The sequence below is a fragment of the Callithrix jacchus genome, chromosome 6, assembly GCF_049354715.1.
Source record: "Callithrix jacchus isolate 240 chromosome 6, calJac240_pri, whole genome shotgun sequence".
NCBI lineage: Eukaryota > Metazoa > Chordata > Mammalia > Primates > Cebidae > Callithrix > Callithrix jacchus.
The window spans coordinates 41,463,671-41,478,224 of record NC_133507.1 but is presented as its reverse complement, the minus strand read 5'-3'; the positions used below and the strand labels follow the sequence as shown (position 1 = coordinate 41,478,224).

Below are 14,554 nucleotides of genomic sequence, written 5' to 3'. Positions count from 1 at the left end.
TAGTAACAATATGGGCCTCTGAAGCAGTTGGGTATTATCACCTCATTCACAGAATGACTTGTCAAAATTTATCACCAGATCATCCAACCACCATTCCCAACCAAGACAAAACAAAACAAAACCTACCAATTAAACAAAAACAAAAAACCTGATATGCTGTATATGAAAAAATCAGTTCATCATTTTTCTAAAATTATTTTTGAAACTCAAGAATAACTCAAATGATTTGTTGGCCTGTAATATTGCATGTATTTTGTTTTACCTCTATTTTATAAAAGTTATTTGTAAAAAACCATGTTCTTTGAAAAAAATGGAAGTAAATGTACTTGTGTAAATGTACAGAATATTCAATACACATTTCACATTTAAATTTCTGCTAAATATCTTCATCATAAAACATATCCTAGGCGAATTCTATCTCTGCAAGATGCAGAACATCAGTTGGTGAGAAAAAGGGAAAGGCAACTAAATAAAGAAAATAAAAGGAAGTATTGAGAAATCTAACTCTATTTATTTATTTATATTTATCTATGGTCTTTGTAACCAAGCATTGCTGGTAATGCTGTGGTTGGTACTCAAAATAAAGATCCAGTAATTGTTTGAAAAAGATGTGGTTTGGTCACTTTTTTGTGGTGTGCATATGAGAAAGAAAAAAACAGAGAGAGAAAAAGAATACAGCTGAGATTGTGCCACTGTACCCCAGCCTGGGAGACAGAGCAAGACTTTGTCTTGAAAAAAAAAAAAAAAAAAAAAGACTACAGAAGGACAGTCTTATTTGGTTTATTTTCTACTAGAATAGGAGTGATGGAATCAACATTATTAAATACACACAAATTAATTATTTAACTGAAAAATCTTTTAGATGTATGAAGAGCGGAACTTTGGAAAAAATAGAGCTATGTTGTACAATAATGCTAGTAGTGTTTGTGAAGTTTACCAACTATCATTCTGGGACTTAACTTTCATTCCCAAGCAATCTTATTTGAACTCATAACTTCCATAGTTTCGTTCCACCTTATGCCTACAGCACAAATAGGCTGAGTGCACCTTTGATACGTGCCTTCCATTATCACACTAGATAAAGTTAGGTCTGTTTTGTTTTGTTTTCTTTTTTATCTTCCCCACTAAATGAAACCCTTTTTCAGAGCATTGCCTTTTCAATCATTGGGATTCCCCAAGGTATTGTCTGGTATTCATTAATCTTAAGTAAATTTTTTAATGAATAAATATCTATTATAAATATGCATCCATAGTGATGATAATTAACATTGTTTTAATACTTTACGAAGTATTAAATACTCACAATTAAAATCTATATGTATTTAGGGAGAATAAAGACTGGTTAAGATAATTTGTTTTGTCCATTTGTGAAATAAATGAGAAAAAGCACTTGAACTACTCAAAGGAAGTGTTCTCTTGCACTTTGAAAGAAGACAAGCAAAAAAATAGTAGGCAATAATTTTATGGCAGTTAAAATGTAAACACTGCAAACAATTTCAAATGAATTATTTCTTTTAATTCAGTAATAATGCATATTCAAAATTTTAGTGGTGTATTTTTGCCTGTTAATCTTAGAAATTTGTGCTGACATTGACTTTTATGAGAGAAAAACTTCAATTTTAATAATAAAAGAATGAAAAGTCATTGGGCATAAGATAAGGACTGTTGTGCACTGAAAAATAAATATACAAAGCATTGGCACTAAATCTTTCTTTAGCAACAAGTATATATTTAGGCAACATACTGCATTAAAAAAATTCAAATAGCACTACAATGAATATGAATAAATCCACTTCTAATTTTAACTGAACCTGGGGATTACAGAGGAGACGGAATTGAGGCTGGTTCCATCAGCAACAGATGTGATTCTAAGACTTCTTTTGTGTGGTGCATTAAGCTTTGCTAATGTTCCCACCTCTACATGTTAACTTTATTTTTGTTACTAAGCAAACTCTACATAGTTTGAGCAAACCATACCATTTATCTTTTGGCCTCAGGTTACTTTTCTTTAACTTGTATTATAAGGTACTGGATTAGATTCTCAAGGTCTTTTTTTGTTCTTTAGGTCTATCATTTTGAGGTAAAAAAATGTCATTATTGCACCCAAGGCATATATATAAATGCAAATACATTAAGTATTGAAAGCCAAATTTTAAAAAATGGAAAACTTTTTGGTTATTTTACCTCAGATATACATGAAACAATACGGTTTGCAACACAGCACTATTTTCATGTTTATTTATATATTTGTGAAACATTTTTGGATTTTGCTTTCAGCTGGGTTGAGGTTTTTTGTCTTATTTATAAGTGAATAGGGTAACATTCTTGAGAACCATGACAATATATATTAACATTTATTTAAAACATTAAGAAATTGAGAATCTAGAAATAAAACCCAATGATGTTTAATGTGATGTTCATAAAATTATATTATGTGCTATATATCTTTCCTATAAAACATTACAATGATATTGAAATGCCTATTGCAGAAATAAATAAATGTATTTATTCTTGTACTAGAGTCCTCTGTTCTGTACAGAAAATAATAATAACTAATAAAACCCCCTTCTGTGGGTGGTTTTATGTTTGTTCATTAACTAAGAAAGGATTTTAATTTTATTGTATTTTATGTACTAAGTCTCACATCTCAGAAAAGTTACCAGGAAAACTTTAATGAAATAAATTAAGTAATTTAGTAACTGCATAGTGGAGTGAGATAATTATATTCCAGCCAGAGTAAAAGAACAGCTACACAAAGAAAAATAATATTTATAAATGCAGTTTTAAACATTTTTATTCATTCTCCTTTTCTCTGTACTCTCTACAGTCACACAGTGCTGTGTAATACTTTATAGAAATATGGAACTTGCTTTTTCCTAAAAATAAGTAGCAATCACATTTTAAAGGGAGCATAAATAAATTAATTCAGAGCACATAAAATGTTCACAGCTACTCTTGGTTAGAGGTCTGAAGTCTTTCCTTCTTCTCTTTTCTTTCTTCAAAGACTGTAACAGTCCTTGTAAGCTTTTTGTAAAGAAATGTTTTACATGTGAATGCCGTTAATTGACTCCTTTTACCAAATAATGATGGATAATAGCCTTGGTCTCCCTGGGAAAGTGTTTACATTAAGTCACTTTTTCTCCCTCCACTGGGTCAGCCTTTCAAATATATTGGCTTTGATCAGTGTCAGGATTTCTTTCTGGACAAATAAAGGAAACGTTATTATGATCTAAACATCTGTCAGAAGATATTTATGAAATATTTATTTTCTGATATTTTCTTTCTAAAATACTAGGCTCAAATAATGTTAGGCAAAAGAAATCTGGTAGGAAACATTTGACTTTATAGTAATATAAGTTTAGTGCCATGAATGCATACACCATTGAAGACAGCAACTGTCCAAAGCATAAACTGCAGTCAAATTATTATATGGCATGTTGTACTCTAGAATAAAGTTTAACTTTATTCACACATTCAACAAATGCTTATTTAGCCACTGCTATGTGCCTACCAATTGGTTGAGTGTGAGAAAATAATGGTGAATAAAAGATTAGATTCAGGCCCTTATCAAATTACAATAGAGGAGACAGGTATTAATCAAATATTCATACAAATTTAAACTGACAAGTGAAGACAAGTCCTATGAAGGAAGAAGATGACCTAGTCTGGAGGATTAAGGATGGTTTCCCAGAGGAAGCGGGATTTTACTCACTTGATATCTGAGATTTGGGTCCTCATCTACTAGTGAAAGATTGGAGTGAAGTTACTGTGGGAAAGTCTTCCTGGATCCTTCCAGTTAGAATTGAGTTTCAGTCTGTGTGCTCTAAATCTTTCCGGATTTTCAGAAACATTTTTACATTTTCTATCTCCACTAGTCAGATAGCTTGAATGGGTGTTATTTCTTAAAATCTACAGTCTATGTTGAATGCGCATGCTTTTTCTCTTCAAGTGGCCCAAAGGACAAGAGAAATGGCCCACAGGGTAGACTTGGAACCAAGTACTGAATAAGGGGGTCAAGAGCATGGACACCAGTCTTCCTACGGCATCTGACTTGAGCAGCCTTTCAAATTCACTTATCTCTCTGACTCTTCTTTCCTCATCTTTGAAGTTAAGTGAAGTAATCCCTGTCTCCCTCTAATTCTAACTCTTTCTAGTTTCACATGAAAAATCTCATGTTTATTGTATTAAACAGATCTTCACAAAATATATGACTGTATCTGGAATTTAAATCATAGACTATTATCTGAATTATTCAAGCTAAGGGCAGCCTCTACTTGATACACTATTTTAAAGCATTTTTTAAAATAGCAGGTGAAAGATACAAGTGTGAAGACTGAGACTTAGATCAAGCCTCGAGGCCTAAGGCTTAATCTAATGCAAAATAGAATATTTAAATACTGTAAATAGCTTTCAGGTTTTAAAACCTAGGACATGTCAAAAATATTTGTCCTTTAGTGATTAATTCCACATATATCAATAATTAATTAGTTTTTATTGATCATTTTCTCTCAGTAGTACTATTATAGTTACTATGGTTCATAAACACTCTTTGTTGATTGTTTTCTCTCAACTAGTACTATTATAGTTACTCAAATATGCTTTGTTTTCTAGAAACTTACAGTTTGGTGACGAAGGCCAAATAAGCGTGATAAGAATTAATCTCTGTACGTTTTCATGAAAGAAATTATCAAAGACGGCTGGAATGCTCAGGGTTATGGAGAGGAAATCTAAGCTTGTCCTTAAAGAAAAAGTAGAAGAAAAACAGACAGAGGGAGAGAAAGAGAATTCTAGGTAGAAGAGGTAACATGAGCAAAGACAAAAGTCAAGGAAACAAAGAGTGAACATTATTAAATGGGCATAGCACTTACATCTGAGGATTTCAACAAGACTGAAACATTCATTGTTTTCTTTGAGATCATATATAATTATGTGTGATAATTATCAGCTGTTATATTTTATACCTTATACGTGAATCACTATTTCTATCTTACTGTTGCTCTGCCTATAACTGTTATATATTTTACCAGCTAATTTAATTACATCTTCCCTCCCATATGAGAAAAGCAAGAGAATGAGATAAGACTATAATATAAGGCATTGCAATTTGCATGTCAAAAAGACAAACCTAGGAGAAGACTAAGTCCCCCTCAAACAATAGAAAAGATTCTTTCATTTGGCAATTCTGATAGAAAAGCTCTGCAAAGTAATTGTTAATGGCCTGACTTTGAAATAATCCTTTTAATTTAAACTATAACTTGTATCTTGACAGCACAAGGGCTGACACACAAAAAGCTGTGATTTATATTTCAGTAGATATAAAATAACAGAGAGGGAAATCCAGCGTTGCTTTGGTCACATTTACATCTTAAGGGAAGTGAGAGTCATTTGGCATTTGCAAAGACTGGAAATCTGCATCTAATAATGGAGTTGGACATTGATTGAGGCAGTATTGTATTAAGCTATGATGGAAACTAAGGCTTTCTCTGTATCTATGTAACTCGGGCAAATTATTGTACTCCTCTAACCTCAATATCTACATAAATAAAATGTCAATAATTGATTATATTTCATATTATGTGCTATTTGAGACTATAACTTGAAAAAATGGAATGAGGATAGCTCAAAACATTTTCTGGCACAAAACACTTGGTAAAGTTTAGGCATAACTATAATGCAAATTTCATATTGGATATCATTACTTGTCATCTAACAGGAGGAAAGGAAAGCATTATATCTAAATTGGAACAGCAACATAACAAACATTTTATTTATGTATATATTTTATTTGTAGGCAGGAAGCTTCCGTCTAACATGTTTTATTAGGATGTGAGGAAGAGAAAGTCATGTAATTAGAATTGCCTTAAAAAGTTAATTTGGAAATTTTTATATAAGAAGGTTTCTGAGTTTCTCCATTTGCAAGTATAAAAATAACTTTAAAAGTTTAAATGCATGGTCACATTTTAAACCCATCACTCACATCTTAATGTAGGCAACAGTATGTCATACTGGATTCATTTAAAATTCACTTTGCATTAAGAGGTGTTGTAATAATTAGCTGCCAAGCTTGAAAGAGATGGAAAACATAATCTTTCTTTTTCCATAATATATAGTGCCTAAACTCAAAGTACATACGTGAATCTTGGCTAAAAAATGACATCTGACCGGCATCCTATTTATGATATTCCATCCTCTGCCTTTATGCCGACTCTACAGGGATACACAGACGTCGAAGAAAAATGTATGGAAACACTGACGCTGAAGACAGATTTTCCTAAGAATGTAGAGGCATTCTTGTTGATGTGAAACTGGACTTAGAAACAACCAGTGTCTACCCACCAGACAAACATTGGCACACACATCGTCCCAAATTTACAATTTACTTTGATGCTCAGAGAATTGAACTGTGCCCACCAGGAAATTAGTTATAGTTTTTTTTTATGTAGTCTATTTTTTTTCAAATGTTTTCCCCACATCCATCCAGAAAATGAATTTCCCAGAAATCAAAAAATACATTTTGTTTGTTGATTGATAGGGTTGATTAGGTGTGGTCACTGGTGCTGTCACAATAATCTCTCTGGTTAAATGTTAATTCCACAAGTCAAAATCCAATAGACAGGGAATGAAGTAGTAAGAGCCCTGGTAGCAATATGTGAAGGTTCCTGGAGAAGGAATTTTTTATGCATCCTATTGTCAAAAGTGTGAGAACTCCAGATGATAGGATAAAAGAGATATAGAATATATGAAAAGTCCACACTAGATAAATGCTTAGACGAATGCTTCCTAAATGTTAGGGCTTTTGCTAAAATCTGTGATTGTATGTCTGCTTTAACTTCTCGCATGAAAAGGGGTTTTGACAGAACCTTAGTTAATAGCGAGCACAGCCAAGGCAATTCACAAAACATGTCCATGGCCAAGAAGATTTGTCTACAGACCTTGATTAGCAAACAAAATAAAATGAGATTTAAAAGGTGGCATGCTTGAAAAATATCAAGACAAAAAAGAGTCAGAGGAAAAATATACATCGGAAGTGCACTGAATAATATAAAAATGTTATGTAAACTTTTGTGGTATCTAACAGTGTTTGTGACAGGAAACTCTGACATTAATTTGACATTCAAGTAGGAAGAGGTTCTTAATTATTTATATTTTACAAACTATTTGGCTGAAAATTCTTTTGAATGGCTAATATGTAAGAAGATCTTACATATCCATTTATTAAAGAGAAACTACAGCATCCACATACTGCCAAAAATTAGTCAAAGACATGACTAAGTAATTCATGTTCAATAAATACAAAAGCATGCTAAACATAAAATACAGAAGTATGCACATGTATAAGATGTAATTTGACATACACAGACACATAGACACACACACACATACACACACACACTACTGTTACCTTAATTGCACAGACTGAATATAACAGAAGTAATTTTTCTGAAAGTGTCGATAAAAAAAGCACAAGAAAATTTTATGTATAAATGGATCTTAAATTGGAAAATAATCCTAGAGTAAAACATGTTTTTATAAAGTTATAATAGAAGAGAAAATGTGGGCATTAGATTAACATGATGCTTTCTGTTTACCTTTATATCTGAAAAATTGTTTGATAAATTATTTCTCTTTGTAATTTGGATATTTTTATTTCCAGAATCACTTCTTTGGTTTTTATCTTCCTTTATTTTTCTTCTACTCTTATTTATAGCTAAACTTCTAGAATTCTAAGTTTAAACCTGAACCAGGTAAATAAAACAATTTGGGGAAGAATAAACATAACAAATAATTGTTTAATGTTCACAGTTAGATTTCAAATATGTTTTCATAAAAATGTTATTTACACTAATTCTTTAAAGTAAACATTTATGAAGAATTCAAATAACAGCAAGAAAAGAAATAACTTGATTAAGAAATGGGCAAAGGACCTGAATATACATTTCTCAAAAGAACATATATAAATGGCCAAAAAGTATATGAAAATATGTTCAGCACTAAGCAACAGGGAAATGCAAATTAAAAGCACAATAAGATACCAACTTACACGTGTGAAAATGACTATTAACAAAAAGTCAAAAGGTAAGTGTTAGCAAGGATGTGAAGAGGGAACCCTCGCTTACTGTTGGTGAGACTGTAATTTAGTATAGCCTTTAGGAACACAGTATAAGAGTTTCTCAAAAAATTAAAAATTTAGCCATATGATCCAGCAATCTCACTTCAGGGTATATATCTAAAGAAAATGAAATCAGTATGTTACAGAGCTATCTGTACTTTCATGTATATTCCGGCATCATTCACAATAACCAAGATATGAATCAACTTAAGTGTCCATCAATGAATAAAGAAAATGAGACATATACACAATGGAATAGTATTCAGTCACAAGAAAAGAAGGAAATCCTGTCATTTGCAGCAACACGAATGGACTTAAGGGCCATTATGTTAAGTATAATAAACCTAGAACAGACAAATACTGCATTTTTCACTCATATGAGGAACCTGAAAATGATCTTAAAGAAGTAGAAATTGGAACAGTAGTTACGAGGGGCTAGGGCAGTTGGAAGAGATATAGGCAAAAGGATACAAAATTTTAGTTAAATAGGAGGAATAAGTTCAAGGGAGCCATTGAATAAGTGGTGACTATAATAATACAGGTATTGCTCTCTGCTCCTCCCGTTTGACAGACAGACTCATCTTCTCTTGCATCGCCAGCCACATCCCCGAGACACCATGGGAAAGGTGAAGGTTGAAGTCAACAATATTGGTTGTATTGGGCACCTGGTCATCAGGACTGCTTTTAACTCTGGTAAAGATACTGTCACCATCAATGACCCCTTCACTGACCTCAACTACATGGTCTACACATTCCAGTATGATTTCACCCATGGAAAATTCCAAGGCACCGTCAAGTCTGAGAATGGGAAGCTTGTCATCAATGGAAATCCCATCACCATCTTCCAGAAGAGAGATCCCCCCAATATCAAATGAGGTGATGCTGACATGGAGTATATCATTAAGTCCACCAGCATCTTCACACCATGGAACTGGCAGGGGTTCACTTGCAGTGGGGGAGACAAAAGTATCATCATCTCTGCTCCCTCTGCTGATGCCCCATGTTCGTGATGGGCGTGAACCATGAGAAGTATGACAACATTCTCAAGATCATCAGTAATGCCTCCTGCACCACCAATTGCTTAGTGCCCCTGGCCAAGGTCATCCATGACAACTTTGGTATCATGAAAGGACTCATGACCACAGTCCATGCCATCACTGACACTCAGAAGACTGTGGACGGCCCTTCCAGGAAACTATAACGTGACGGCAGTGAGGCTCTCCAGAACGTCATCCCTGTCTCTATTGGTGCTGACAAGGCTGTAGGCACTGTCATACCTTAGCCAAATGGGGAGCTCACTGGCATGGCCTTCCGTGTCACCACTGCCAATAAGTGGTGGACCTTACCTGCTGTCTGGAAAAATGTGCCAAATATAATGACATCAAGAAGGTGGTAAAACAAGCATTAAAGGCCCCCTCAAGGACATCCTGGGCTACACTGAGCACAAGGTTGTCTCCTTCAGCTTCAAGAGTGACACCCACTCTTCCACCTTCAATGCGGGGGCTGGTATTACATTCAATGACCACTTCGTCAAGATTATTTTTTGGCATGACAATGAATTTGGCTACATCAATAGGATGGTGGACTTTATGGCCCACATGGCCTCCAAGGAGTAAAACCCCTGGACCGCCAACCCCAGAAAGAGCACAGAGGATGAGAGGCCCTTACTGCTGGGGAGTCCCTGCCACACTCAGTCTCCTACCACACTAAGAATCTCCCCTCCTCATAGTTTCCACACAGACCCCCTGAAGAGGGAGGAGCCTAGGAAGCCCCACCTTGTCATGTACCATCAATAAAGTCCTCTGTGCTCAGCCAATAATAATAATAATGATGATAGTATAGGTACAAAGTTTTTTTTTTTTTTTTTTTTTTTTTTTTTGAGACGGAGTTTCGTTCTTGTTACCCAGGCTGGAGTGCAATGGCGCGATCTCGGCTCACCGCAATCTCCGCCTCCTGGGTTCAGGCAATTCTCCTGCCTCAGCCTCCCGAGTAGCTGGAATTACAGGCATGCACCACCGTGCCCAGCTAATTTTTTGTAATTTTAGTAGAGACGGGGTTTCACCATGTTGACCAAGATGGTCTCGATCTGTTGACCTCGTGATCCACCCGCCTCGGCCTCCCAAAGTGCTGGGATTACAGGCGTGAGCCACTGCGCCCGGCCCAGGTACAAAGTTTTATTGAAAAGTGCCGAGAGTGGATATGTTAGTAGTACACAAATACAACTCTACTAGGTAATGCAGATATTAATTAACTAGACTTAGTCATTTCACAATCTATAGATGATACATCAAAACCTCACATTGTACATAATGAATGTGTATAATTTTATCTGTCAAACAATCATAATAAACAAATTTACTAATGGTCACCTAATAAAGTAATGTTTAAGCAGGAAATTCAATACTTATAATTTCTGTATATAAGTATCTAATATTTTTCATCTTGAATGACACAGACTTACCATGTCATACTGAGTGACATAGAATACCTTCTGTACTCCTAATTTTCCTGTTACATTAGTAACATATCCAGATAGGCACAAGAGTCTCCCTGTTTCTTTCACTTAAATAAAACTTACTGTACACAGAGAACATGTCATACATGAAAAAGAAGAAAAAATACAAGTATTGGAAATGTAAAGAAGAACTAGAAATAAGACATTAAAAGGTGAGGTATTTTTATTGAAAACTCTTGTGAGTGAGGGACAGTTTAAAATTTTAAGTCTAATTCTTCTAGCAGATCAAGTTGCCAAGCATATGGTCTATGGAATGAAACTAATCAGTTTCTAGGAAGAAGAGCTATTATACTCTGAACTAACTGCAAACAGAATATGTAGGATTCTCTCAAAGAGAACATTCTGTAATTCAATGTATATGCTTATCAGGTAAATTTCAATAATAGAAACTTTGACAAGTTGCAAAGGGCTGTTTCTTAGCATGTTCATCAATAAAGGCCTATAATCAGGCATAAAAAAGTATTCTATAGCAATTAAATATAATGTGGTCCTTCAATCTGTTGATTTGACTTCACCTAAGAATAAACTTTATTTTTTTTTCAGACATAATCTGAAAAAATACACTAAATATTCTTTGAGTAATCCTGACTCTTTCTTTCTCCTGAAAAGATTTTCTTCTTTCTCCTGAAAGAGATTTATCTATTTGATAAATACAATTCTTGACAAATAATGAGGGTGAATCTCTCTTACTGGAACAAAATTGAAAAGTTTTTGTGTCTGAAAATAAAGGCCACCTATTTCCTATACTCAAGTGAATTTTAAAAAGTATTCCCAATGCAACATTTTTGAAAACTAATATATAGATGAAAAAAGCCAGCTGATGTTCCAAAGGTATACTCAAAGTAGATAGTTAACAACTACCACAAAACACACACACACACACACACACACACACACACACGAAGGAAAGAAAAGAAATACAAAAAGCTTCAATGGACCCAAGCAAAGCTACCTTTGGAATAGCTTCCAGAATAAACAACTTGTGACATTTATGCCAGTGAGGTTTATTATTATATGAGACTGCAGTAGACTTCAATCCAAATCAAATATATATTTAAAATGTTTGATGAAATATATGCTTATGCTTATTTATTTTCCAATTTAAGCATAATTTTTAATAATTTTTAAAACCATTTTAACATGCCTTTGACTTGTCATGAACAATTACAGAAACTGAAAGATTCAGTAGTAACGTAAGTAATATATGTGGTAAAGTATTGATTTAAAAATAATGTGAACTACATTAAAGCTACTTAAATAGGTGATGGGAATGGGGGAAGACACGAAGCCTAAACACTTTGCAATATTTCGTCTTATGGAAATATTTTTATGTTGAAATAATTTTATTTAAATTTAGATTTTGTGACAAAAGTTAATTTAAAGGCATAAAGTATAAAACCACCATAGGAAAGAGGATGATGCTTCAATAGTTACTTGTTAATGTGTAACAGCTTAAAAAATAAAAAATAATCTGCAGCATAAAATTGTTCACATTTACAAAGTGTCAAGTGTCTACTTCTTTATCAATATTGTCTACATTTTTGTTATTTAACATCTTTGCCCAATTCCCACTGTAACCAATGTATTTCTATGCAGTCAAGTTACGATCCAGCTGAGTTTGAGGTTAAATGTTGTAAAAAGCTTTGGCACTTTCAGTTATCAGAGTCCTCTTGCAGAAGGCTTTGTTCTGACCTTTCCTCCACCCCCAGGACTTTTATTCACTAACAATTTGGGATTGTTCATGGTAATCTGGAAATTCTGATCATTACAAGAAAAAAATTATGATTACCATTCTCTGCATCAAATTTAAAAGTTATTATTCACACCAATATTTAGAGATGCAGTTGAAGCTTAAAAATATTCAATCGAAGGTAATGCTTCTGGGTTTTGCCCATTCAGTATGATATTGGCTGTTGGTTTGTCATAAATAGCTTTTATCATTTTGAGATATGTTCCATCACTACCCAGTTTATTGAGGATTTTTAGCATAAATGGCTGTTGAATTTTGTCAAAGGCCTTCTCTGCATCAGTTGAGATTAATCATGTGGTTTTTGTCTTTGGTTCTGTTTATGTGGTGAATTATGTTTATAGATTTGTGTATGTTGAACCACTCTGGGGAGAAATGCCAGATACAGGTGATGGGGAGGAAGGCAGCAAATCACATTGCCATGTGTGTACCTATGCAACAGTCTTGCATGTTCTTCACTTGAACCCCAAAACCTAGAATGCAATAAAAAGAATATATTCAATCGAGCATATAATTTTATAAAAACAGAGCATTCTAAAAGGAATTGAGAATCAGGTAAAATTTAACCTCTTTTTATTGGATCTATACACCAATATGAAATATTTATTTTTCTGTGTACCTTCCTATAATATCTACTTGATGACACTGTATCATGCTGATTTTGTCTTTCTTCCTTCATTAGCCTATCTATTCTTCACGAGAGTAAATAAAACTAATCATGCCTTAAATATTGACTTCTGTTGTTATTTTGAATCTTCCTAAGGGTATAGATGAAAGTTTATTCATTCTTACCTTACCTTCCATTTTAGTGTTTAAGACAGCTCATAGCAAACATTAGAAGATTGGTTAAATTGCTATTTAATTGGCCTAAAATACAATTGTTCAAGTAAGTTACCAACCTATGCAAAGCTGACTTATAGTTTTGTATTCTCTCAATATTACATAATACTAAAGTTCAGAGATATGTTCTTTTCTTTGTCTTTATTCAGCTTTTCCCATATTCTAGAAAATTCTTCTTTGTAATAATTTCTTAGAAACTTGATATTATGGACTAAATTGTGTCTGCCACAACACTACATATTTAAGTTCTAACCCTCAATATGGTTATATTTGGATGTAACACCTTTAAAAAGTAATTATGGTTAATGAAGCAATAAGTGCATATCCCTCATCTAATATAGCTGATGTCTTCATAAGAAGAGGAAGAGATGTCAGGGATATGCAAACACCCCTGTGAAGATGCAGTAAGAAGGTGGACATCTGCTCATCAAGAAGAGAGGCCTGAGGAGGATCCAAACTTGCCAACACCCCGATCCCAGATTTTCAGTTTCTGGAACTGCTAAAAAATAAATTTCAGTTGTCTAAGCCTTCTAGTCTATTACTTTCATTATGTCAGCCCTTGCAAATTAATAGCTTGGGTAAGCTCACAGAACTTAACTCTAAAACAAAAATTGTCAAAACATTTTCAAAATTTTCTAAGTGGAATTTAAAAAATTCTGTAATTTTAAACACCTATTATTTAGTAGGCAGTTTCATTTTTTTTCAAAGAAAAAAGCAAAGAAACATATTTTAATTTGCAGAAGAGCAACTTACGTTAACTGAAGAAAATGCTTACTGAATGTGAAGTTAAAGTGAAATGTGTTAAAAGAACCTTCCTTAAATTATTTTAGCTAGAAGCATAAATCTGCCTCTAAATGTTCTATGATAGCATAATGAATATAAATAGCATATTATGCCATTTAAAATAGCAGTTTAAAAATGATATGATTAATAACTGTTAGTTCTGGAGCCATATGTTATCTTTGTGGAAGCAGATGCTGGCTCATATACTGACAACCTCTGTTTGCCCTACTAATAATTCAACCCCTAGTTGTTATTGTCACATTGAACTACAAATTCCTGACAGAAATTAATCCAAAATCTAAGAAACGAAGCATATGCTAGCATTTCATGAAAGTCTTCAGAACAAGAAAATTAAAAAATCATTTTCATATAGTGGTCGAAGTAAATAAAATCTGCTGGTATTTCATGTGCTTAAGCAATCAGAGTTTTCCCAGCTGGTGAGTATCTTTAAAAGAGAGATTTCTGTCTTTCATATCAAGTATTATTTTTGTTAACATAATCATTTAATGAACTACATCTGGAAGAAATAAGTTATTTTATAAGATTCTGACATAATATT

At 33.5% G+C, this 14,554-nt stretch overlaps 1 protein-coding gene and 1 pseudogene across 1 annotated transcript in view; one reads left to right on the top strand and one right to left on the bottom strand.

Annotated features, from left to right (window-relative positions):
• Positions 1 to 14,554, bottom strand: part of CALCRL (calcitonin receptor like receptor) — a 101,846-nt gene that overhangs the window by 61,117 nt on the left and 26,175 nt on the right. The gene's annotated exons all lie outside the window — the stretch shown is intronic.
• LOC144576622 (glyceraldehyde-3-phosphate dehydrogenase pseudogene) lies at positions 8,728 to 9,862 on the top strand (annotated as a pseudogene).